Here is a 27,515-nt window from a genome sequence, read left to right on the forward strand (position 1 = left end):
ATACCCTTATGTAATAAAGGGTATAGAATGAACATACTTTAACATAATAAAGGGCATCTGAAGGCCAACTCACAGCCAATATTATATTCAATGGAAAGAAAAGCATTTCTCCTAAGATCGGGAGCAAGACAAAAGGAGTTCATTCCTACCACTCCTACTCAAAATAGTACTGGAAATCCTTGTTAGAGAAATGAGGCAGGACAAAAGGCATCCAAAAATCAGAAAGTAAGTAAAACTGTCATTTTCTGATAAGACTTAAATTTAGAAAAACCCAAAGAATCAGTAAAAATAAATAAATAAATAAATAAATAAATAAATAAAAGCTGTTGGAATATAAGCTGTTGGAATGTAAGAATTCAATATCAACATACAGAAATCAATTGCATTTCTTTACGCTAATGAAGCACCAGAAAAATAAAAGCTTCTTATTCACCTATTCCTATAGTCAGAAATAAGTTTAAACATACCAATTCAGTAGTGGCAGGATACAAAGATCAATGCACAGAAGTCAGTTGCTAACAATGTACACTAATAATGAAACTGTAGAAAGGGAAATTAAAGAATCGATTCCATTTACAATAGCACCAAAAACCATAGGATACCTTGGAATAAACCTAACCAAAAGGTGAAGGATCTATACTTTAGGAACTACAAAACACTCCTGGAAGAAACTGAAGAAGACACAAAAAGATGGAAAAACATTCCATGCTCATGGAATGGAAGAATAAACATCATTAAAATGACTATGCTGCCCAGAGCAATCTATACTTCCAACACCATCCCAAACTATCAACAGCATTTTTCAAAATGCTGGAACAAACAATCCTAAAATTTCTATAGAACTAGGAAAGACCCCAAATCTCCAAAGAAAGGTTGAAAAAGAAAAACAAAGCTGGGGCATCATGTTGCCTCATTTCAAGCTTTATTACAAAGCCATGATCACCAAGACAGCATGGTACTGGCACAAAAACATACACCTAAACCAATGGAACAGAATAGAGAGCCCAGATATGGACCCTCAACTCTATGGTCAATATTCAACAAAGCAGGAAAAAATATCCAATGTAAGAAAGACAGTCTTCAATAAATGGTGCTAGGAAAATTGGACAGCTACATACAATAGAAAGAAACTTGACCATTCTCTTACACCATACACAAAAATAAACTCTAAATGGATGAAAGACTTCAGTGTGAAATAGGAATCCTAGGGGAGAACATAGGCCATAACCTCTTTGACATCAGTCACAGCAAGTTCTTGCAAGACACAGCTGCAAAGGCAAGGGAAACAAAAGCAAAACTGAATTTTTGGAACTTTATCAAGATAAAAATCTTCAGCACAGCAAAGGAAATCATCAACAAAACAAAGAGGTAGCCCACAAAATGGGAGGAGACATTTTCAAATGACACTACAAAGGGCTGATATCCAAGATCTATAAAGAACATCTCAAATTCAACACCCCCAAAAAATAATCAAGTAAAAAAATGAGAAGACATGAGCAGACACTTCTCCCAAGAAGACATACAAATGACTATCAGACACACGAAAAGCTGTTCATCATCATTAGGAATCAGGGAAATTCAAATCAAAACCACACTGAGAGACCACCTTACACCAGTTAGAATGGCAAAAATTGACAAGAAACAAATGTTGGAGAAGCTGTGGGAAAAGGTGAACCCTCTTACACTGTTGGTGGGAATGCAAATTGGTGCAGCCACTTGGGAAAACAGGGTGGTGGTTCCTCAAAAAAATTAAAAATAGAACACTATGACCTAGCAATTACACTGAGTATTTACCCCAAGGATACAAATGTAGTGAAAAGGGCCATATGCACCCCAATGTTCATAGCAACAATGTCCACAATAGCCAAAATGTGGAAAGAGCCAAGATGCCCTTCAACAGATGAATAGATAATGAAGATGTGTTCCATATACACAATGAAGTATTACTCAGCCAAAAAAGGTGGGGATGAATACCCAACATTTGCATCAACACTGATGGAACTAGAGGGAATTATGCTAAGTTAAAGAAGTCCAACAGAGAAAGTCAGCTATCATATAGTTTCACTTATTTGTGAACATAAGGAATAGCATGGAGGACATTAGGAGAAGGGAAAAATAAAGGGGGAGAAATCAGAGTGGGAGATGAACCAGGAGAGACTATGGACTCCAGGAAACAGAGTTTTAGAATGGAGGGGGTTTGGGGAATGGGTGAGCCTAGTGATGCGTATTAAGGAGGGCACAGATTGCATGGAGCACTGGGTGTTACACACAATGAACCATGAAACACTACATCAAAAACTAATGATGTACTGTATGGTGACTAACATAATAAAAAAGAAATAAGCTTTATCAGTGAAGTATACAAGAAAGATCTGTACAATGAAAACTACAAACCTTTGCTTTAAGAAATCAAAGCAAAAACAAATGTAAAGATATTTTCTGCTCATGGATTAGAGGAGTTTATATTGTTAAAATACCCAAAACCTCTACATAGCCAATGCGATCTCCATCAAGATACCAAAGGCATCTTCACAAAACTAGAAGAATTCTAGATTTGTGTAGAAGCACAAAAAACCCCAAACAGCTAAAGCAATCCTAAGAAAAGATAAAGCTGGAAACACTATGCTATATACTTTATATACTATAAAGCTATAGTAATAAAAATATGGTACAAAATAGGCACACAGAACAATTAAAAGAATAGAGAACCAAGAATTAAACCCTGACATATGTGGTCGACTAATATTGAACAGGGAATCGAGAATATTTAATTGGGGAAGGATAGTCTCAACAAATAGTGCTAGGAAAACTGGACAAACATGTATAACAATGAAACAACTTCTATCTCATACCAGTCACAAAAATTAACTCAAAATGGGTCAAAGACAAGCATATATTCAATGCCATAAAACTCCTAGAAGAAGATGTAGAGAAGAGGCTTTGATTATTAATCTTGGTAATATTTTGGGGAGGGAAGTGATGTCAAAAGCACAAACAAGAAAAAAAAAATGGGACAACTAACAACCTCTGTATATCAAAGGAACAAAGAAATGAAAAGACAGCTTACAAAATGGCACAAGATTTTTACAAACCATACATTGGATAAGGCATTAATATTCAGAATATGGAGAATACAGGCAACTCAATTATTTTAAAAATGATTAAAAATGGGAAAAACCAAGTAGATATTTCTCTGAAAAGGACATCACAATCTCCAACAAGCACTTAAAGAGACATTCAACCTCACCAATCAGGGAAATGTAAATCAAAACCAAGATGAGAGATCACCTCATGCCTGTTAGAATGGCTATGACCAAAAAGACAAAACAGTTGCAAGGGAGGGTACAGGGAAAAGAGAAACCTTATACATTGTTGGTGACAATATAAATCAGTCCAGCCACTGCAGAAAACAGTACAGAGGTTTTTCAAAATGTTAAAAGTAGAATTACCATATACACCAGAAATTCTACTTCTGGATATATACCCAAAGAAAGTGGGGGGTAGAGAGACAGGATTTATACAAGATATATGCTCCCCATGATTATTTTAACATTCACAATAGCCAAAATATGCAAACAACCCAAATGTCATCAATGGATGGATAAAAAGAGAAGTGGTACATGTACACAATATAGTATTATTCAGCTACAAAAAAGGAAGATCTTCCCATTTGTGACAACATAGATGGACCTTGAGTCCATTATCTTGAGATAAGTCAAAGAGAAAGAGAAGTACTGTATGACATTGCCCACATGTGGAATCTAAAAAAGTAAAACCTTAAAAAAAAAAAAAGTAAAACCTATATATATAAAAGAAAAAAGTAAAATGGTGATTACCAGGGAATGGGAGGGGGTGGTAAAATTGATTTTTTTTTTTTAAGGTACCAACTTGTAGTAAGTAGGCTATAAAGATCTAATGCGCAATGTAATAAATACACAATACTGTAGTATACTTATCTAGCATGGAAAAATTGATACATTGGCAATGATATTATAGTAAGTAAATGTATTAAAGTAAAAAAGGGGAGGGGCACCTGGGTGGCTCAGTGGGTTAAGCCTCTGCCTTCAGCTCAGGTCATGATCTCAGGGTCCTGGGATCAACCCCTGCATCAGGCTCTCTGCTCAGCAGGGAGCCTACTTCCCACCCTCTCTCTTGCCTGCCTCTCTGCCTATTTGTGATCTCTGTCAAATAAATTAAATCTTTTAAAAAAAGTAAAAAAGGAGGGAAAGCATTATTCAACAGAAACAGTTAAATTTTCAAGCTTTACAAGGCATGGGTCCTCACTTGGAACAGCAGACTGAAGCATAAATTCCAGCAACATTATAGCTAAAGTACAAAGTACTGGAGACAAAAAAAAGGGGGGGGGCTTATAAGCAACCAAAGGGCAGGGAGTGGTGGGTGGGTAGATCCTGGGAAGAGGACAGAGTAAGAGAATCCTAAGCTCACCTTGTCCCATGGATACACCTAGATAACAGCCACATTAATTCAACTAGCTCAGAAAACAACCTGAAGACAGGCCAAACGAGCTCTCCACAGTTAATCATAGATGGAAGGCCACATGAAAAAGCATCCACCCCATCCAACCTGTCCCACTTGGCAGGAGTCCTTCCAAGGTGGATCACGATACAGGTCATTCTGGGCCATGACAGTGACCAGCAACTCTCTAAAATGACTCTTGTCCTGGGGAAAATGCAAGATAACCACACACATGAGTTCAACTGCAGACCCAGAAGACAACTGATCTGACAGCCAATGTCACCAACAACAAACACACAGGGACTAGCACAAGGACAGAGCCCTATAGTTTGGGGTCACTGCAACCTCAACAGATGAACTGGAGTAAGACATCTTGTCTAACTGCAGGCTTCACCCACCAATGAAAGCCTCTCAGGAGACAATGCAGGGAAAACACCCTGTAGTTTCATGTGACCACAGCCCCAGCAAATGGGCTGAGGGCAGGCATCTGGTGTGATCCTATAATAAGCCCAACAAAGCCCCCAGACTGACCCCTTAAAGGCACAGGGACCAGACCTTGCCCACAACAGGCAGAGTTGGGACATTACAGATGATGGAAAGCAAACATGGCTCAGCCACAAGAGTAGGGGGCACACAACACATGGGAGACACCTCTGAAGCACGAGATTCCAGTTAACAGGGGACATTGAACTGCAGGGCATTATAGGACCTCTTCTTCATAAGCTACTGCTTTCAACAGCAGGATACATAACTGACTTTCCTGATACATAGAGACACAAAGACTTGGACAAAATGAGGAGACAAAGGAATATATCCCAAATAAAAGAAGTATAACAAGAGATAAACAGAGATAAAACAGATAAACAATATGCCTGATAAAAAATTCAAAGTAATGGTCATAAAAATACTTGAACTTAAGAGCAGAAAATCCCTGCACCTTCAGCAAAGAGAAAATACAAAAGAACCAATCAGAGATGAAGAATTCAATACTTGAAATTAAAAAATACACTAGAGTATCAACAGTAGACTAGAGGAAGTAGAATGGATCAGTGAGCTGGAAGTCACAGTAATGGAAAGTGACCAAGCTGAGCAGCAATTTAAATAGGTTAAAAAAATAGGTTAAAGGAAATCAGCATTAAGCATAATAACATTCACATAATAGGGATCTCAAAAAAAGAGAAAAAAGGGGGACAGAAAATTTGAGAAAGTAATAGCTGAAAACTTCCTAAATCTAGGGAAGGAAATAGAGATCCAGATACAGGAGGCATGAGATTTCCAGCAACATCATCCCAAAGAGGTCCACACCAGGACATAATAATTAAAAGGGCAAAAATTAAAAATAATTAAAAGAGCACTTGTTGACAAGATGGACAAAAAAAGAAAGGCATAGGGCGACTGATAGAAATAAAAGCAAGCCCCAACCATATGCTGCCTACAAGAAACACAATTGAGACCCCAAAACACATTCAAACTTCAAGTGTTGGAGAAGAATTTATCATGCAAATGGAAGCATAAGGATAATTTAGAAAACAGCAAGAGGAAAGAAAAGTTACATGGGAGGGAACCCCCTGAGGCCATCAGACTTTTCAGTAGAAACTTTGCCCCAGAAGAGAGTAGCATGATATGTTCAAAGTGTTAAAAGGGAAAAAACTATACAAGAATACTCTACTTAGCAATGTTATGATTCAGAATAGAAAAGAAAGTTTTCCAAATAAAAGATAAATGAGTTAATCACCACAAAACCAGTATTACCAAAAAAAGTTAGAGAATTCTTTGAGTGGAAAAAGGAGCCAATAATCAGGAGTAAAGCAGTTAGGCAAGTTAAAACTTTCACAGGTAAAATCAAACATAATGGAAGATCAATCATTTGTGAATTCAGTATGGAGGCTAAGACACAAAGGCAGTAAAAATCAATTAGACCTATAAAAGTTTGTCAAGGGACTCACAGAAGCATGACATCATGTAAAGTAAAGTATGACATCATATACAAAAATGTGGGGGGAGTAAGTATTTAGTGCTCTTAGAATAGGTTCAAACTTAAGCAATCATCAACTTTATAGACTGCTATATATATATATAGACATACACATATAGACATATGCTATATATATATAGACATATCAACATATGCATATAGATATGCAAATAAAAAGGAATCCAAAAATATTACTGAAGAAAGCCATCAAACACAGGGAAGAATAAGAACTACAGAACCACCAAAAAATACCTATCAACAACTGTTTTGAATGTAAATGGACTAAATGTTCCAGTCGAAAGGCATAGGGTTGCAAATGGCAAGATCTCATTTCTTTTGATGGCTGCATAGTATTCCATTGTGTGTGTGTGTGTGTTTGGTGTGTGTGTGTGTACCACATCTTCTTTATTCATTCTTCTGTTGATGGGCATCTAGGGTCTTTCTATAGTTTAGCTATTAGGGACATTGCTGCTATAAACATTCGGGTGTAACATTATATATTTTTTTAAATTTTTATTAACAAAGAGCACTTGTTGACAAGATGGACAAAAAAAGAAAGGCATAGGGCGACTGATAGATATAAAAGCAAGCCCCAACCATATGCTGCCTACAAGAAACACAATTGAGACCCCAAAACACATTCAAACTTCAAGTGTTGGAGAAGAATTTATCATGCAAATGGAAGCAAAAAGAAAGCCAGGGTAGCAATACTTATATTGGACAAAATAGACTTTAAAATGAAGACTAACAAAAGACAAGAACACTACATAAAGGGAACAACCCAACAAGGTATAACAATTGTAAATCCTTATGCATCCAACATGGGAGTACCTAAATACATGAAGCAGTTGTTATTAATAGACATGAAAGAAGAAATCAATAATATTAGAGGTCTTTACATCACCATATACTTATACCCGAGGATAATCCAGATAGAAAAAACAAACACAGTGGTATTGAATGACACACTGGACCAGATAGCTCTAACAGAGATTTTCAGAACCTTCCATCCAAAAAACACAAGAGAATACACGTTCTCTTCAAGTGGACATGGAACATTCTCTAGATCACATGTTAAGCCACAAAATAAGTTTCAACAAATTCAAACAGACTGCAATGTTACCATACATCTTTATCATAACAGTATGAAATAAACTCCTTCACAAGAAAAAAAAATCTAGGAAGAATATAATTACATGCACTGAACAATGAACGGGTCAACCAAGATGAAGAAATAAACACAGGAGACAAATGAAAATGAAAACACAATGCCCAAAATCTTTGGGATGCAGCAAAAGCTGTTCTAAGAGGAAGACTAGAGAAATAGTCTAAATAGAAATAGAATAAATAATCTTTACCTAAAGAAGCTAGAAAAAGAACAAAGCCTCAGGCCAGAAGGTAGGAAATAAGTATTAAAGCAGAAATAGAGCCAAAAACAAAAACAAATCAGGACCTCATTCTTTTTTTTTTTTTTTAAGATTTTATTTATTTATTTGACAGACTGAAATCACAAGTAGATGGAGAGGCAGGCAGAGAGAGAGAGAGGGAAGCAGGCTCCCTGCTGAGCAGAGAGCCCGATGTGGAACTCGATCCCAGGACCCTGAGATCATGACCTGAGCCGAAGGCAGCGGCTTAACCCACTGGGCCACCCAGGCGCCCCAGGACCTCATTCTTGATAAATTGATAAAACTTCAGCCAGACTAAGAAAAGGAGCGGGGAGGGGAAATCACAAGTAAAAACGGAAATAAAAGAAATAACCATGAACACCACAGAAATACAATAGACTGTAAGGGAATATTATAAAAAATAATGTGCAAACAAACTTGACAATTAAGCAAGTGGATAAATTGTTAAAGACATATAATCTTTCAAAACCAAACCAAGAAGAAATAGAAAATTTGAACAGACCAATCTAGTAACGCAATTGAATCTATTCAAAAATTTCCCAAACAGAAGTTCAGGACAAGATAGCCTCACAGGTGAAAATCTACCTAACATTTATTTAAAAAAAAAAAAAAAAAGATTTTATTGTTATTTATTTGACAGATCACAAGTAGGCAGAGAGGTAGGCAGAGATGGGGTGGGGGGGGTGGGAAGCAGGCTCCCTGCTGAGCAGAGAGCCCGATGTAGGGCTCTATCCCAGGACCCTGGAATCATGACCCAAGCCATAGGCAGAGGCTTAACCCACTGAGCCACCCAGGCGCACCTCTACCTAACATTTAAAGGGCTGATACCTATTCTTCTCAAACTATTCCAGAACAAAACAAAAACGAAAAAGAAGAAAACCTAAATTCATTATATAAGGCCAACTTTACCCTAATATGAAAACTAGTTAAAGACACTACAAAAAGAGAACTACAGGCTAATATCTCTAATGAACATAGATGTAAAAATCCTCAAAATATTAGCAAACCAAGTTCAATACATTAAAAATATTGCCCCAATCAAGTGAGATTTATTCCAGAGACGCCATGGTGTTTCAGTGTTTGCAAATAAACATGATACATCCTATTAACAGAGAGGATAAAAGCCATATGATCCCCTCAAAAGATACCAAAAACATCTACTCACAATAAAAACACTCAACAAACTAAGTTTAGAGGGAACATATCTCAACATAATAAAATATATGACAAACCCACAGCTAACATCATACTCAATGGGGGAAAAACAGAGCTTTCCCCCTAAGATCAGAAACATGACAAGAATGTCCACTCTCACCACTTTTATCTGACATAGTTCTGGAAGTCCCAGAGACAGCAAGCAGACAAGAAATAACAGTCATCCAAATTGGTAAGGAAAAAGTAAAACTGTCACTACATGCAAATGACAGGATACTATAAAAAAAAACCCTAAAGACTCCAAAAATCTACTAGAACAGATAAATGAAGTCAATAATCACAAGATAGAAAAATCTGTATAAATCCATTGTATTTCTATACACAAATAATGAAGTAGAAGAAATTAATCTCATTTACAGTTGCACCAAAAATAACAAAATACCTAGGAATAAACTTAACCAAGGAAGTGAGAGACCTATACTCTGAAAACTATGAAACATTGATGAAAGAAATTAAAGATGACACAAACAAATGGAAAGATATTCCATGCTCATGTATTGGAAGAAGATTATTAAAATTTCTCTATTGCCCAAAGTAATCTACAGATTTAACATAACCTCCATCAAAATACGAACAGCATTTTTCACAGAATTACAAATGATCCCAAAATTTGTATGGAACCACTGAAGACCCAAATAGCCAAAGCAGTCTTGAAAAAGAATACAGGAGGTTTCACAATCTTAAATTTCAAGCTATATTACAAAACTGTAGTAATCAAAACCATATAGGACTGGGCACAAAAATAGACACAAATCAATGGAATAGAATATAGCCCATAAATTTTTTTAAAGATTTTATTTATTTGACAGAGATCACAAGTAGGCAGAGAGGCAGGCAGAGAGAAAGGGGGAAGCAGGCTCCCCGCCAAGCAGAGAGCCTGATCCCAGAACCCTGAGATCACAACCCGAGCCGAAGGCAGAGGCTTTAACCAACTGAGTCACCCAGACACCGCTATGGCCCCCAAATTTTAAGCCCATGACTTTATCAATTAATCTATGACAAAGGAGGTAAGAATATACAAGAGGGGAAAATTCAACAAGTGGCATTGAGAAAACTGGACAGCTACATGCACAAGAATGAATTTGGACCCACTTTCTTCCACTGTACACAAAATAAAATGAATTAAAGACCTAAATGTGAGACCTGATACCATAAAAGTCCTAGGGGAAAACAACAACAGTAAATTCTTTGACATCATCCATGGAAACATTTTAAGATAGGTCTACTCTGGCAAGGGAAGCACACCAATATTAAACTACTGGGACTATACTAAGATAAAAAGCTTTCGCACAGCCAGGGAAATCATCAAGAAAATGAAAAAGCAGCCAACTGAATAAAAAGATATTTGCAAATAATGTATCCAATGAGGGTTTAATATCCAAAGTATATAAAGAACTTATACAAGTCAACACCAAGAAAATAATTCAATTAAAAAATAGGCAGAGGAACCAAATAGGTATTTTTTCAAAGACATATTAATGGCCTACTGGCACAGGAAAAGATGCTCAACATCACTCATCAGGGAAATGTAAATCAAAACCACAGTGAGCTATCACCTCACACCTGTCAGAATACCTAAAAATCAATAGCACAAGAAACAACAGGTCTTGGCGAGAATGTGGAGAAAAAGGAACACTCATGCACTGTTGGTGGGAATGCACACTGTTACAGCCACTGTAGAAAACAGAATGAAATTGCCTCAAGTAGTTGAAAACAGATTATAGGACCCAGTAATTCCACTACTGGATATTTGCCCAAAGAAAACATATTTGAAAGGATATATGCCCCCCTGTGTTTATAGCAGCATTACTTACACTAGCCAGAATATAGAAGCAACCCAATGTCCATTGGTTAAATGTATAAAGAGGATGCGGTGTCCGTAGTATTACTCAGCCATAAAGAATGAAATCTTGCTATTTACAATAATATGGATGGATCTAGAAGGTATAATGTTAAGTGAAATAAGTCAGAGAAAGATAAGCAGCATGTAATTTTACTCATATGGGGAATTTAAGAGAAAGACAAATGAAAAAGAAACTCTTAAATTATAAACTATTGGTTGTCAGAACAGAGTTGGGTGGGGGTAATGGTGAAATAAATATAGGGAATTAAGAGAACACTTACTGTGAATGTTAGAATTGTTGAATTACTTTGTACAACTGAAACTAATATAACATTATTTAATTATAGTTACATTTAAAAAAAAAAAGACAGGGGCACCTTTGTGGCTCCTTCAGTAAAGCATCCAACTCTTGATTTTAGCTCATGATCTCAGGGTTGTAGGATCCTGAAGCAGCTCTATGCTGAGCATGGAGCCTGCTTATGATTCTGTCTCTGTCCTTCACCCTCTGTCCCTCCCCATGACCCCTCCATCTCTTTCTTCCCCACTCAAAAAAAAAAAAAAAGACAACTTGCCTACAAAAAGCACTAAGAATGATACCTATTTCATACTAACATCAATGGATGTCAGAAGTGAACTTCCAAAAGGACAAGAGAATCCATCAACCTATGAATTTTATATGTAGATAATCTCACTATGTTGTTCAATAGGGTAGCCACAAGTCAGATGTGGCCATTGAACACCCGAAATGTAGCTAGCTCAAACAGAGACGACCTGTAAATGTAAAATATAATCTAGGTTTCAAAGACTTACTTCACACTCTTGTTTTCCTAACATTTTAATATTTTATATTGATTACATGTTGAAATCCTATTGTAGACCTATTGGGCTAAATAAGCTATTTTAACATTAGGTACATCTTTTTCTACTTTTTAAATTAGCCCTCAATAATTTCCATTTAAGAACAAAGTCACCACCTTCTTTTAATCTCACTTTTCACAACCTTCTACTTCTAGCACTTTCCCGGTTGCAAAAGTACCCACTGATCTATAGATTCATTTAATCTAGGTCTCCTCACTAAAATGAGCTCCAGAAGGGCAGAGACCCTATCTGCCATATTCACCCTGTATGCTTGGCCGTGAGCACAGGGTGAATCAGGGAACCCCTACCACTCCTAGGATTAAGACTGTGTGCTTCTGCACTGGGTGGTATATTTTGAATCTGTCTCTGTGGGTCAGTGCTTCCCATCTGATCTTGGGGCAAGTCACTTAACTTTTATGAACTTTGATTTCTTTGGTAATAAGGGACCTACTTTCCTAGTCCAAGATTTTTATGAAAAAGAAATGAAATACCTCATAAGTCCTTCTGATGTTCTTTAATTTGTGCCTGGGTTTTCTTTTATGACGGTGATGGCATAAAGAGGTCAACACCATTGAAAACATAGCATGCAGGACCACGTGGGGATGCACTGGTGTTAGGTAGGAGGAAAAAGTAGGAACAATGGGAAAGCACAAGGCACGGGTTTTAATTGGGGTTAAACGTCTTAGGACTGGCTAGTTTGAGTAATTCCAATGGACTTGGGCACGGGACTGCCCCTTGTTTTGTGATACCTGGCCCCAGATAATTTAGGGCAGAAAAATATCGGCTTCATTTGAGAGTCAAACAAAGGAGGTAGATGGTATTTGGACTCAAGACTGATGGGTTTGCATATGTAAATCCTGTTCGAAGGCCAGTTGTATACGATCTCTAGGAATTAACTAGTCCTGAGAGGGGAGGGGCAGTTTCTCCCCAGCTAGTAAGCAAGCCTGTGTGCCCCCAGTTCCCCACCAAAGATGTCAAATCATCATAAAATAAACATGGTTCATACACTTCTAAGCCCCTGGTATCCTTCAGAAAAGTAACAACTTGCCTGTCGGAGTGGCCACTCCCTGATTTCTGTCACAATTCTGCCTTTTTAGGCTTCTTTTGAACCACTTACCCTGAGAGAGGACTTGCACCTAAACCACCCTACCCACTTAACACCCCACCCAGCTAAGTGCTGAGTTCTGCCCTAATGCTGATCTTACTTCTAGAACATTCCCTGGCTCAGCATTTCACCCGTTCCCAAGATACTCTGGGAGGAATTATCACAAACTATCCTGCAGATTCAAGGAAATGCTATTAGACATTCTTAAAAAAATAAAAGTAAATTGTTTTTTCCCTTCCATTTTGAGTTATAGAATCCACTCATAGTGATGAGCAGAAAAGTGGGAACTATTACAAAAAAACAGAAGTATCCCAGGAACCCACACTCAGCTGGGCCCAAGGACCAGGGATGCCATGTAGATACTCTCACTTCCAATTCTCTTTGCTTATCTGCTCTATTTGTGCTCCCTCTACAGACCCGTTGTGCTTTGCTACCTCAGTGCCCATGGCAACTGAAGGGTGGACCACTGGAGCCGATGGGATCAGCAGGAGTGAGGAACCCATCTCTTGTCTAATCACTCTTGCTAGGCAGTGAATCACATTATCCAAAATGGCTGCTAAATGGTCTCTGCTCTGGAAAAGGAAGCTTAGTGGGGCAAGGTAGTTGTGAGCCAAGCAAATAAAAATGATCGTCATGATAGACTAGTTTGGAAAATCTGGTTATAATAAATGCTGGTTAAGTTAAACAGGTTTCAGACCATACAGCTGGTGTTCTGCACATTTTTAAGAGGATGATAAAGTATGTGGTGTTAGTCAAACTTACTGAACTCCAAGCATTTTTCCCCTCCCCCAAATTTACTATAGAATCAGTGTCCTGAAAAATAGAGATCCTGAAGGCAGAGATTGTAGCATATTTTCAAGTTTCTAAAGTGCTTTGCCCATATGGCAGAAGTTCAAAAAATTGTGCTTTTCTGACATTTTACCTGTATATCTTTATCCATATATCTTATATAGTAGTCAGATAGATGGGGACATTGAAGGTTAAGATTTCATGAAAACACATGCAAGAAAGTGGAAACTCTGATGTCTCCGACGAAAATACAGTCAAAGTTTGAACTAGACCATTTCTCCAATTGTCCCATCTTCCAAGCCCAGGAAAGCAGAGTAACTGGTCCAACATCACACAGCAAGTTAGTAGCACAGATAAAACCAGAACCATAATATGTCAAGTAGAGTAACAGTAGACCAACCTTGGAGGTGTTCAAGGTAGAGATCACATTTTTCAAATATCCGCCAAGACTTCTGAGCTAATTGTCACATAGGTACTATAGAAGCACCTGGATTTTATGAGAAGAGCAAGGAATTTACATTTCAAGTTCAGGAACAAGCTGAGCCTCCAGAGACTCTGAACTCACGTTCTTCACCACCACACTGACAGCCACAGAAGCAGCCTGTGCTCAGTCAGAATGCACTCACACTGGGAGCCTTGTGGAGTGTTTAATCCTTAATTTAAATCCTAATGATTATTCAGCCTATTTGAGAGTTTAACTCAGTCATCAAAGGTTAAACTGCCTCCGGGTTCTGCGTGCAACAAGGCAGGAAATTAGTTCTTCAGCCCTGAATCCAAGCAGAAATAAAGACGAGCAGCAAGTGAGAAACTGACTCAGCTTTGTTCAGAGGACACCACCTAAAGCTATACAGAAAGGAAAGGCAGAGCAGTACACACCTCCAGCAGCCCCAGTCAAAAAAAAAAAAAAAAAAAAGCAGCATCTGTCATATGCCTGGAGAGAGGTCATCCTTCCAGGAGATTGTACCAGTAACTGGATGGATGGCAGAGACTTCCTGTCACCTGCCCTTCCCCACCCAAGTCCCTCTCTTTACGTCCAATGCAGAAAAGGATACGTAATAAGAAGATCCCCATCTTTGGCCATCGCAGAGCAAATAGCTCCCAACAGGAGGATTTTGCTTGGCTCAAAGTCTGTGCCAGTAAACCTTTTATAGTTGACTCACTCTTGATGCCTTCTATCACCCAGTGGGAATAGATCATTTAAGGAAACATGCCCATCAAAATGATGAAACTGAGAAAGTCTTTTACCAAGCACTAGGGTCCTGGACAGTCAAGTAGTCTATGTACGCATGCACCTGGGGATAGAAACAATGCAGGCAATGGGAAGCCCTAGGAGGATAAAAGCCACAGCAGAAGACCCCCTCCACCAGAACACTAAATTGATGTTTCTTCTCAAAAATCCATCTTCCTGAGTATTAGGCTCCAACTCACCATGACCACCTCTTCTCCCAACTCCTACCTGCACTGTGCCCAGGAGAGCTACCAGAGGCCATTTACTAGGTGTTGGATTAGGGTGGATCCTACAGGACATGAGCTGACACTTGATGGCTTTTGGTTGACTGAGCTAAAAATACATCAGGCACCCCTGGAACTGAAGAAGTCTGTAGTTATCCACCTAGGGGGATCCCTACTCTGCATGCAACTCCTTCTAAAGGCAGAGGCAAACCCCTGGAGGGTTCCTCCAATCTGTCCTTAATGTGTGTTTAAGAGGTTTCCTTTCTTGGCCTCCTAGGAGAAGTTTCCATCTTTCCACATGTGTTTTATCTCTACTGAACTTTCTGAATATTGCCTTGTGGCCATGCTAATACCTTATCAACCCAGTAGCTGGATCAGCTGGGCATACTCAAGCATCACAAGATTCTCCCTCCCCTCCATCACTGTGTTGATTTAGTAGGGAATTCAAACATGGAATGACCTTTACTTTCTTTTTGTTTATGTAACTTAATCTGCTCATATTTAAAAGAATATTGGTTCATTATTGTGTTCAGAAAAACAGAAATTTCTCCAGGAAATCAACTATAACACCACCAAAATAATTATTGGCTAACTCTGCCTTTAATCTTTTTAGTATACACAGCCACACCTGTATAGAAAACCAAGTGCTAACATTTATTCAGTGCTACAGCATGTCTAGTACTTTGGGTAAGAATTCAAATACAGTATTCCATTATCATAATTCAAGGTAGTAAATACTACTTATAATCTCCATGGGATTATATCATAGACACAATTGTTTTCCAGGTTTCTGCTTCTAACATTAAATTTTTTTTCACTTTACTAAAATTTTTGTGGTGTCTTTAATGATTTCATATTACTTTAAACACTTTAAAATGCCTTTAAAGATTTAAGTTATTTCCATTTTTAATAAACACCAAGACGAATATCTTCGCGCATAAATGTTTCCTATATTTAACATTACTTAAGAAAATTTCTCAGAAGTGGAACTACCAGAGCAAATGGGTATAAATATTTAGAAAGAGCTGTTCAGTTATTTGCAGGACTGATTCCCATGATTTAAAGCAATTTTATATAATTTAAAGAATAAAATATCCACTGCTATCAGAAGTTACTAACTATACTATCCTGCTAGGAGTAAAATAGCATTTAAAGTAACTTTAAAATTCTATGAAACTTTCCTCCCAAACTCTCACACGAGAAACTAAAAATTCTACCTAATATAAACTATTAAACACTTTTAAGAAGTGTTTAAATTGCTCCTGGGCTGTTTGGTAAATACAGAAAAGCATAAAGCATTGAAAATCCACCCATAGTGACACTACCACCCAGAGATGGTCAACTTTAAGGAATGGAAAGAAACCCACTGAAATCTTAACAAATAATAGTATGTAATCTATTTTATGTACTTTTTCACTGAATATTACACAATAGACACCCCCTAAAGAATCTGGATCCTTCTACTCAAGTGTATCCCAAAACTATTGCACAAATAAATACATGCCACAGCTTCTGAGGCATGGCTCTTCAGGCTTCCCCAACAGCTTAAAAAACAATGTTCTTCATAGATCTGCTTAAGGGCCAAAATGTGGAGGGGGGCCCTCCCGACTAAAGCCCAGATAATAAACACAGGAAGGTTCTCCCATAGATGCCTCTGTTATGTCAGACTGAATGGCTGAGCATTTACTCTTACATTGAATAAAATACCCATCAGTTCTCTGCGGACCTGGAGAAGGTGACAGATTTCAAGAAACCGAAACTTTGACCAGGGACAGACTCCTCTCAGCTGAGCAGCAGGGACCGACTTTGATGACTGTGACTTGTCAAACCCGTTAAACAGAGTATGCTGCTGCTGGAGGTATTTTTTAGAAGTCTAATCCAGCTGAGAAAGGGCAAAGGGGAATCTAGTTTCGCACTGGGGTTCAATGACAAGCAGTTTAACCTATTGAAATCATCTTCTGACCTCAGGTCTGGGGAGAGGACCCCACACGGATTGCTGGGTGCGCTCCTGGCCCCACAAGCGTCTCACAGCTTGCAGAAAACATGCGGCTTATGCTCATGCAGAGCTTTTGCTCAGTTTTCAGCTGTTGTCCCCACTTCAGAATAGGGAGATGCTAAGACCCAGATTAAGCAGCACCTGGTCTCCTGGTTTGTGGGCACTTGCTGTGGTAGCCGGGACAAACAAGGACTGACATAAAAAAAACTTCGACTGTTAAAGAACAGGGACCATCCAAAAGGGCTCTCTAAGCTATGTCATGGCTGATGCAACTCTCATACAGAACAGCCCCAACTAAGCATTCTTAAGAAGTTAGAGATGCAATTTAGAAATAACTTGGGTCAGAAATTACAAACGGCTGCCGTTCACAGGCTGTGGGCTATCCAGTAATACCATCCTCAGAAGTAGATTTAAAACATTTGAATGTGTTGCCAAAAGGCAAAATTCAGGAGATTTTTTATAAAAGTCTGGATTTGGGGCTTACCTTAAAAAATTAGGTAGTCTCTTGGGAATGCAAGCTGGTGCAGCCACTCTGGAAAACAGCATGGAGGTTCCTCAAAATGTTGAAAATAGAACTGCCCTATGACCCAGCAATTGCACTACTGGGTATTTACCCTAAAGATACAAACGTAGTGATCCAAAGGGGCACGTGCACCCGAATGTTTATAGCAGCAATGTCCACAATAGCCAAACTATGGAAAGAACCTAGATGTCCATCAACAGATGAATGGATCAAGAAGACGTGGTATATATACACAATGGAATACTATGCAGCCATCAAAAGAAATTGAATCTTGCCATTTGCGACAACATGGATGGAACTAGAGCATATCATGCTTAGCGAAAGAAGTCAAGCAGAGAAAGACAACTATCATATGATCTCCCTGATATGAGGAAGTGGTGATGCAACATGGGGGCTGAAGTGGGTAGGAGAAGAATCAATGAAGCAAGATGGGATTGGGAGGGAGACAAACCATAAGTGACTCTTAATCTCACAAAACAAACTGAGGGTTGCTGGGGGGAGGGGGTTGGGAGAAGGGGGTTGGGGTTATGGACATTGGGGAGGGTATGTGCTTTGGTGAGTGCTGTGAAGTGTGTAAACCTGGTGATTCACAGACCTGTACCCCTGGGGATAAAAATACATGTTTATAAAAAATTAAAAAATTTAAAAAAACGTAGTCTTCTAGCACTGGACTCTTGTTCTTGCAATGATAACGGTGAGCTTCCTCCTGCAGGGGTGCCCAGTCTCCAGTTCACCAGCCTCCCTCCTTTCCTATTATATTATATGCTTCTTGGGCAAGACCCATATGTCCTAGGACTTCTTTTGCAGATGAGCAAGTTGACCTCTGAGGACGGCTGCCCCCTTTTCCAATGTCAACTTATTATCCTTATTCCATCCCTCTTAGCTTTAGGCACGCTTCTCTCTGGAACTCCATACTATTTACAAGATCTCTGCAAAGGTCTTCAGCATGGCTTTTATAAGCCAGTAGGATTCCTCCCCCTCCTTTGAGAGCCCAGCTGATCTCTCTTCATTTCTGAATTAAGGTCCTTTTTTTAGCAAAGTGAATGCAGGTGGGGGTGGGGGGACACTACTCTTCCATAGAAGACCCCTGTCTCTGATTACTCCCAATGCTTAAAAACAAATGTGATCTTTTTAACCTCAGGGACACATGAGAGTCAGATGACCTGGCTCCACTTCAAAACAATCAGAATTTCTGGATCCAGGTGTTGGTATTTTGTAAAGCTCCTCAGATGATTCCAGTGTGCCATCATGGTCTCTAATCATTCTCCAAGTTTTTGGCCCATCTTGTATACTTAGTACACATGAGCCCTCCTAGGTAATTATGTTACTTTGAGGGGTTCTAGAAAATTTCCTCATCTGGAAAATGAGAAAGAGAGAGTCGTGTTTTCCAACTTGGGTTGCTTTGCCCATTGGCATTGACACAGAAAATTGTGGGGTCATTGAGCATTGCAAAATACTCAATATTTGTTGAATTCAAAATGTCTTTAGGGGCGCCTGGGTGGCTCAGTGGGTTAAGCCGCTGCCTTCGGCTCAGGTCATGATCTCAGGGTCCTGGGATCGAGTCCCGCATCGGGCTCTCTGCTCAGCAGGGAGCCTGCTTCCTTCTCTCTCTCTCTGCCTGCCTCTCAGTGTACTTGTAATTTCTCTCTGTCAAATAAATAAATAAAATCTTTTAAAAAAAATGTCTTTAACATTGCAAAATACCTAGTAGAAATTGCACACTTACCATGTTAAGGCACATGTGTTAAGTTTCTTTGCTTTTGCCTGAAATTATATGATGTGGATGATTCTAGTTTCAAAATATAGGGTTTGTGGGAAGAGGGGAAAATACCTTTGGCAAATAAAAGGTGAAAGGAAAAGGGGGGGTGAGAGAGAAGGAAGGAAGGAAGGAAAACTCTGACAGTTATTTCAATAATTCCGTCCAGTTCTAGCATTCTGTGGTTTGACAACAACACCTTGGAAGAGAAACATTTCTGTGGAAGCCTACAGTCTTGGACCCCTCCTCCCCCCTTAAGAGAATTATATTCTAACAAAATACATTTTAAAAGAGACTCCATCCTAGGCCCCTTCTTTGTGAAACATTCTAACCGTTAGAAGTCAACATCCATGAAAAGAATTTGTCCTGAATTCAAGGACCTCAACACACAAGGCCTGGCTTACCTTAATGAGCCCTGCAGTTTGACATCCAGAATCAAGCAAGATGACAGGGACAAGAACAATGTTGTCAGGAGACATGTCAGTAAGCGGTGAAAAAAAAAATAAAACATTTTGCTACATGACAAATAAGTGCTCCCTGACTATCTGCCAGCTTTTGTCTCTACTCAAACCCAACTGTTAAATTACTCCAGCCAACATGGTCATTTCCCCCAATAATTTTTTTTTCTTGCCTGAGACTAATATAGATTTCATCAAAGAAACAGAGGCTGGGGCACCTGGGTGGCTCAGTGGGTTAAGCCACTGCCTTCAGCTCAGGTCATGATCTCAGGGTCCTGGGATCGAGTCCCGCATCGGGCTCTCTGCTCAGCAGGGAGCCTGCTTCCCTCTCTCTCTCTCTGCCTGCCTGTCTACTGTGATCTCTCTCTGTCAAATAAATAAGTTAAAAAAAAATCTTATATTAAAAAAAAAAAAGAAATAAAGAAACAGAGGCTGTGTTCCTTAGGCTGGTTTTTCTCTTTGTAGTGTCTCCTGAGGAAACAACCCCTTGAGGTCCCTCTCTCGTACACAGGGAGTGTGGTGACCATTGCTAGGCAACATATCATCATAAAAATTTCATTGGTAAAAGAAAGTCTGTTTGAGAAGCCATTCTTCGTCTGTGCTATAGCTTCAACTCTCCTTTATAAAAAATAATAGAAAAAATAATAGAAATCCACTCCCCTTATGGTCCCTGACATCCATGATGAAGACTGGATGTCAAAGGAATCAAGGGGAAAACTCTTGAAATCCAAACAATGACAATAAGTAAATTAGAAAGTATAAAAAGAAAAATGTCATTTATGATATTTTTAGTCAGCTTGGGTTGCTCTAGCAAAATACCATAGGCTGAGTGGCTTAAACTACAGGCATATATTTTCACAATACATAGGCTGGCAGTCCAAGATCAAGGTGTTGGCAGATTCCATTCCTGGTGAGGAACCTCTTTCTCCTTTGCAAATGGCCATCTGCTGCTGTGGTTTCATTTGATAGAGAGAGTGAGTGAGTTCTGGTCAATATTTGTTGAATTCAAAATGTCTTTAGGGGCGCCTGGTCTCTCTTCTTCTTCTCATAAGGACACTAATCCCATTATGGGTGGGGGCTCTGCCTTCATGACCTTATCTCCAACTAATTACCTCCCAAAGGCCCCATCTCCAAATACCATCATATTGGGAGTTAGGACTTCAACATAGGAATTTTAGGGGGACACCAACATTCAATCTAACAAATATCAACCCAAATATTCAAATAATGCTCATGAAAGTTTTGCAGTGACATGGGGCACTTGGGTGGCTCAGTTGTTTAAGCATCCAGCTCTTGGTTTCAGCTCAGATCATGATTTCATGGGTTATGGGATTGAGTCCCACATCAGCCTCACACTCAGCAGGGAGTACACCTCTGTCCCTCCCCGACTTGTTCTCTCTCTCTCTCTCTCATAGAAATAAACCTTTAAAAAAATTTTTGCAGTGACACATTGGCACATTATAAAGAGAATAAAATATCTGACGGTGACTGAACACTATCATTACCATTACTGTTTTTAAGAACTACCTAAACATTGGAGTGACAGTAATCTAAAACAGAACCAAAATATCACGTTTCCTTAGGAGATTAGAAGTTTGGATGTGATAGACAGAATTCTAAGATGACCCCCCAAGATGCCCACTGTCTGGAGTGTGCACCCCCATGAGGCAGGACCTGTAAATATAATGGGATATAACTCCTATGGTTATGTTCTATTATATGGCAAGAGGAATTTTCTCAGATATAATTAAGACCCCTATTCGGTATTAATCAAAAAGAAGATTATTCTGGTGGAACTGACCTGATCTTATCAAGTAAGCTCTTGAAGGGGATGTGAAGGTGGGAGATTAAGGGAGTCAGAGAGCTCCTGCTACCCTGGGAGAAAGCAGATATCCATGTTATGAACTGTCTGAGGGGACCATGGGGCAAAGAATTCTAAGTGGCTTCTAGGAACTGCGAGAGATGTCCTCAACTAACATTTAGCAAGAAAAGAGGGAGCTTAATACTCTAGCTGCAAAGAACTGAATTCAGCCAACAACCTGAATGAGCTTGAAAGAAGACTCCAAACTCCAGATGAGAACCAAAGCACAGCCAACACCTTGATATTTGCCTTATGAAACACTGAGCCAGAGAGTCCAGCCAAGCTGTGCCCAAATTCTTGACCCACCAAAACTATGAGACAATAGTTTATGTTCTTTTAGCTAAGGTTGTGGCAATTTGTTATGTAGCAATTGAAGACCAATGCAATGGGTGACAGTCATCTGCTTTTCTGTTTTCTATTTTTAAAAATTGTTTACTTGTATCACTGGCAAACCAAGAGCAAAACTGAAGTCTTCATTTGGAATAAAGGATTATTAAAGAAAGTATACATTACTATTGACATTCTGAGCCTAGGGAGTTCGCCCCGATTTCCTGGCCCTTGGCCCACAGCCACAAACTTCCTTTCTGACCCTCACTAAGTCAGAAAGTCTCTTCATGACACTAAGTCAGAACATATTTTAAAAGAGATATGCCTTATAAACAGACCTTACTCTAAGAATAAACAGACAGTCAGACTTCAGTATCTTAAGGACATAGCTAGGAAAGTATATGGGAATATATACAAATAAGTGTCTGTCACTGTCTGGCTTAGAGAGATAAAATCCATAACATGTATAAGGGTCTAGTGATATTTGTTGACATATGTTGCATTCATTCAATGGAATACTATGCACCCCTTTAAAATTATATAGCTCTAGGGTAAGCCTGGGCGGCTCAGTGGCTTAAGCTTCTGCCTTTGGCTCAGGTCATGATCAGGTCCTGGAATTGAGCCCTGCATCAGGCTCTCTGCTCGGCAGGGAGCCTGCTTCCTTCTCTCTCTCTCTCTCTCTCTCTGCCTGCTTCTCTGTCTACTTATAATCTCTCTCTGTGTGTCAAATAAATAAATAACATATTTAACATTATATAGCTCTATGTTTATTAATGTTGTAAGATGTTAATAATATAGTATCATGTCTGAGGGGGAAAAAAAAGGTTACAAGACCTTATATATAGACAATATCACAGTTTAAGGAAAGGTAATGGATACAGACAGAGGCCTAGAGATGGAGACGATAAAAGGCTCTCTATAAGGATGTACACCACAGTGATAAGACAGTTATCTCTAGTGGTTAAGATATTTTCCATTTTGTTCATTTGAACTTCCTAATTTGTTTCAGTGAAAACAGGTTAATTGTGCAATTTTTCAAATTCAGGCAAAAAAGTTAACTATTCAACAGATTAAAGACATAGAAGAGGCTTGCAGCAGTTCATTAAAAGAAAGACATTCATTTCTATTTAATAGTCAATAGCCTTCTGAATTTTCTCAAGTTTTATTAACTGGTTGCAATCTTCCTGTTTGTCCTCATGTTTACAGCAATGGTTATATCGACTGACTCTAAAAGAGGACTGGCCTTCAGAATACTGAAATAAATCTGTTTTTCTTAACATTAATGGCATATTTTCCGGATGCAAATTACAGGGGTCAGTACTCAATAATTGGTTGTTGTTGTTGTTGTTGTTGTTCCAAAAGTACAAAAAGCACTGGGAATGCCATTTCCTTGATCCTTATTGATGCTTCCACTATGAAACTCCCATGAGAAAACATTCCTACTGAGAAAATGAACCCTTTCAATCATCTTCTCTTCGATTTAAACTGATGGGTAGATAATAACCTCACTCTTCAGGTTCAGCATCTTCTCTGTTCTCTGCCAAAGGAATCAGAACAAAAGATATTTAAAGTCATAGTAAAATCACTGACTATGTTATCCAACAAAATCTCTACTCTGTGAAGTAAACCCTTGGCTGGAAGTGCACATCTCCTCATGATCCAGGAGATAGAAAATTCTCTGCTGCGTAGAGGGTATGAGTGAGGGCTTTGTTACAAACTGGATACCCTAGAGCAATAGTTATCAAATATCCCCAGGGACCATAGGAGATATTTGGCAATATCTGGAGACATTTTGATTATTATATATGGGGTATAGAATATGCTGTTGACATCTAGTACATAGAGGCTATGAATGCTGTGAAACACTCTACAGTGCAAAGGACAACCTTCCACAATGAAATAATTTTCCCAGCCTAAAATGTCAACAGTGTCAAATTTGAGAAACCCTCGTCTAGAGTATCAGAAACATACAAAACTGGTGATGCCAAGGACCTGAATGCAGTGGGAAGTCACTTCTCTTCCAAGGTAGAAACAGCAACAGCAAAAGTTACACCCAATTGCAGCCAATATGGAATAACCAGGAGTGGATTTACACTCCTGTCTTACATAACTAGAACTGCACAAACACATTCAAAAGAACATTTATCTGACATTGGATAACAGGTAACTAAGGACTGTAATCACCAAGAGAAAGAAACACATAAGGAGAGTCCTACAGTTGCTCTGGCTTACAGCCTAGAAGCATTTTCCAAGCTTCAGAATGGAAGTTGGAGCCCAAATAGAATCAAATGGTCTCCTTGAGTTGAGGGGACAGTGGTACATTCAGTGAGGTCAGGGCAACTGGAATTTGTGGGATGAAACAAAGAGGGTCTAGGGTCTTTGGCTGTGCACTGATCTACACGTGCTTGACGGGAAAACTACTGAAGTCTAGGGAAAGGGACTACCAGAAAAGAGTTCAGAGAAATATTTCTAGGACTCACACGGGGCTAGATATAGTGTTTGTTTCCACCAGCCAGAATGGAAGGACCTCGAGACATGTCATGATGGGTAAAATGCTCAAAAGCAGATTAGCTTAGTAGTGGGGTCAAATTAGTCCTTGACTAAAGGACGATTTGACCAGTCCTAAAAACAAACAAACAAACAAACAAACAAAAAACCTTAAAAGCAGACTCAAAAAGATCAATCCGAGAGTCCAAGTAATTCAACTGCATGCCAAAACAAAATCCAATACTATGTAAAAGAAAGCAACAAAATCAGCAAACAACGGCATAAAAATACACAATATCCAGCTTCTAATCAAAAATTGCCAGACAAGTGAAGAGCAAGAAAATATATCTATAACCACAAGAAAAATCAATCATTAGAAACAGACATATAAATCACAGAGATGATAGAAATAGGAGACAAGGACATTAGAACAGATTTTATAAGTATGTTTTATGTGTTTGAGAAGATAGAGGAAAGCATGGCATGATAAGGAAAGAAAAGGAAGACAAACTATTGAGAGTGATGATTTATTTCTTCATTCTGCCACTTATGGGCATGGTATTATGCTAGGCATTGGGGCTACAGAGATATTAAGTTTCAGCCCCTGCTCTCCTACAGTTCATTATCTAGCTGAAAAGGTAAGTGCAGGGGCGCCTGGGTGGCTCAGTGGGTTAAAGCCTCTGCCTTCAGCTCAGGTTGTGATCCCAGGGTCCTGGGATCAAGCCCCACATCGGGCTCTCTGCTCCACAGGGAGCCTGCTTCCTCCTCTCTCTCTGCCTGCCTCTCTGCCTACCTGTGATCTCTGTCTGTCAAATAAATAAATAAAATCTTTTTTTTAAAAAAAAAGGGTAAATGCAGAAATGATGAAATATGATAGAATGTGATGAATGCCAGTGAGACTTGGCCAAAGTGCTAGAGGAACACAGAAAGACTGGGTTGGTGACCACCTATGGTAGAGATCAGGGGTACCATTAGGGTTCTTTATCATTAGGGCAAATAATAATAGTCAATTTCTTGCAACAACAATAAAACTTACTGATACTTATTATATGCAAAAAAGTTGGAAGCTTAGTAATAAGATGGAGAAATAAAAACCTCTTGAAATTTGTATACCATTTTTTCCTTAAAACAAGAGGTAGGTATTATCATGGCTAGTAGATCACATTAATGTTCCTTAATTCTTTACTCCTCCCTGTATCCATTCCCTTTGACTTGTGACTTTGAAGTTCATACTGAAGAGGCAGAATATGATTTGCTTTGGCCAATGGAATATTAACAGATGTGACATGACCAAAAATTAAACATGTCTGCACATTTGGTTAAATTGTGTGTGCGCATGTGTGTGCTATCAGCATGAGAAGAACGGGGCACCTAGGTGGCTCAGTCACTAAGCGTGCCTTTGGCTCAGGTCATGATCCCAGGGTCCTGGGATCGAGCCCCCTATCGGGCTCCCTGCTCAGCTAGAACCCTGCTTCTCCCTCTCCCACTCCCCCTGCTTGTGTTCCCTTTCTTGCTGTCTCTCTCTCTGTCTAATGAACAAATAAAATCTTCAAAAAAAAAAAAAATGAGAAGAAGAGGCTTATAACCAGGAAGAAGATGAGAGACAGGTGGGAAAAGATCTACCTCAGCTAGCCCACAGACCCGCAGTAAGAAACAAAGTCACCAACCTGAGCCCAGTCTGGATCTGCTAAACCCCAGCTGGCCCTCCAATGTGTCTTATTCTTGTGTCCCACTGATACTTACACTTGTTAGGTAGCAGTACTTCACAGATATGCACTCCGAAATGAAGGGGCAGAGGTTAAATAGCTCCGCTAGAGTGACACTCCTAGAACAATAGAACCAATATTTGAACTTACAACTGCCTGACTCCAGAGCCAGCATTTTTACACATTTACTACTTCCCAAAGCCTCATGCCTGAGAATTTGCCCTAAGGCAATAATAGTCCCTTAAAAGACTATATACGCATATATATTTACTACAGTTTTTCTTAGGATAAAAGAAAATTGAAAATGACTTAAAGTCCTCATAGGGAGAAAAACAGTTAAGCAACTTGTATTATACCAACCTAAAGAAGTGGCGTGTACTTAGGAAATGACAATCATGAAGAGTATGCGATGTAGACAGAGGTTTGTTTTCTAATGATAATCTTAAAAGCTAGAATGTAAGTATTTCGTAGGTCAACTAAAAGTGCACCTGTATAGATATGCAGATATGTGTGTATACATATGTGCAAAAGGAAAAGGGCAAAAAAGCAACTTATTAAATAAAATCGATTTCATAGAGCTGTGGGATAAAAAGTGGTGTATTTTAGTCTTTAGATTTTCCATTAGAGTTGTTATAATGAAAACAGCGATTAAACTGACACGCACACAGCTCTAGTGTCACACCTAAATCCACTCAGAGTGTTCACACAGCCACCCACCATCCATCCACAACAAGCCTCCAGAGCATTTAGGAGGCATTTTTGGAAAGTATGTATAAGTACAGGATTTTTGTGCATCACCTTCTATAGCACTTTTTAAAAAATTTACATATATTGTATTATTTGCCCAGGGGTACACGTCTGTGATTCTTCAGTCTTACACAATTCACAGAGCTCACCATAGCACATACCCTCCCCAATGTCCATCACCCAGCCACCCTATCCTTCCCTCCCCCTCAACAACCCTCAGTTTGTTTCCTGCGATTAAGAGTCTCTTATGGAGGGTGCCTGGGTGGCTCAGTGGGTTAAGCCTCTGCCTTTGGCTCGGGTCATGATCTCAGGGTCCTGGGATCGAGCCCCATGTCAGGCTCTCTGCTCAGTGGGGAGCCTGCTTCCCCCTCTCTCTCTGCCTGCCTCTCTGTCTACTTGTGATCTCTCTCAAATAAATGAATAAAATCTTAAAAAAAAAAGAGTCTCTTATGGTTTATCTCCCTCCTGACCCCATCTTGTTTCATTTTTTTCCTCCCTCCCTTCCTTGCCTCTCAAATTCCTCATAACAGAGAGG

The sequence above is a fragment of the Mustela putorius genome, unplaced genomic scaffold (assembly GCF_011764305.1).
Source record: "Mustela putorius furo isolate JIRA1106 unplaced genomic scaffold, ASM1176430v1.1 tig00003875_pilon_pilon_pilon, whole genome shotgun sequence".
Taxonomy (NCBI): Eukaryota; Metazoa; Chordata; class Mammalia; order Carnivora; family Mustelidae; genus Mustela; species Mustela putorius.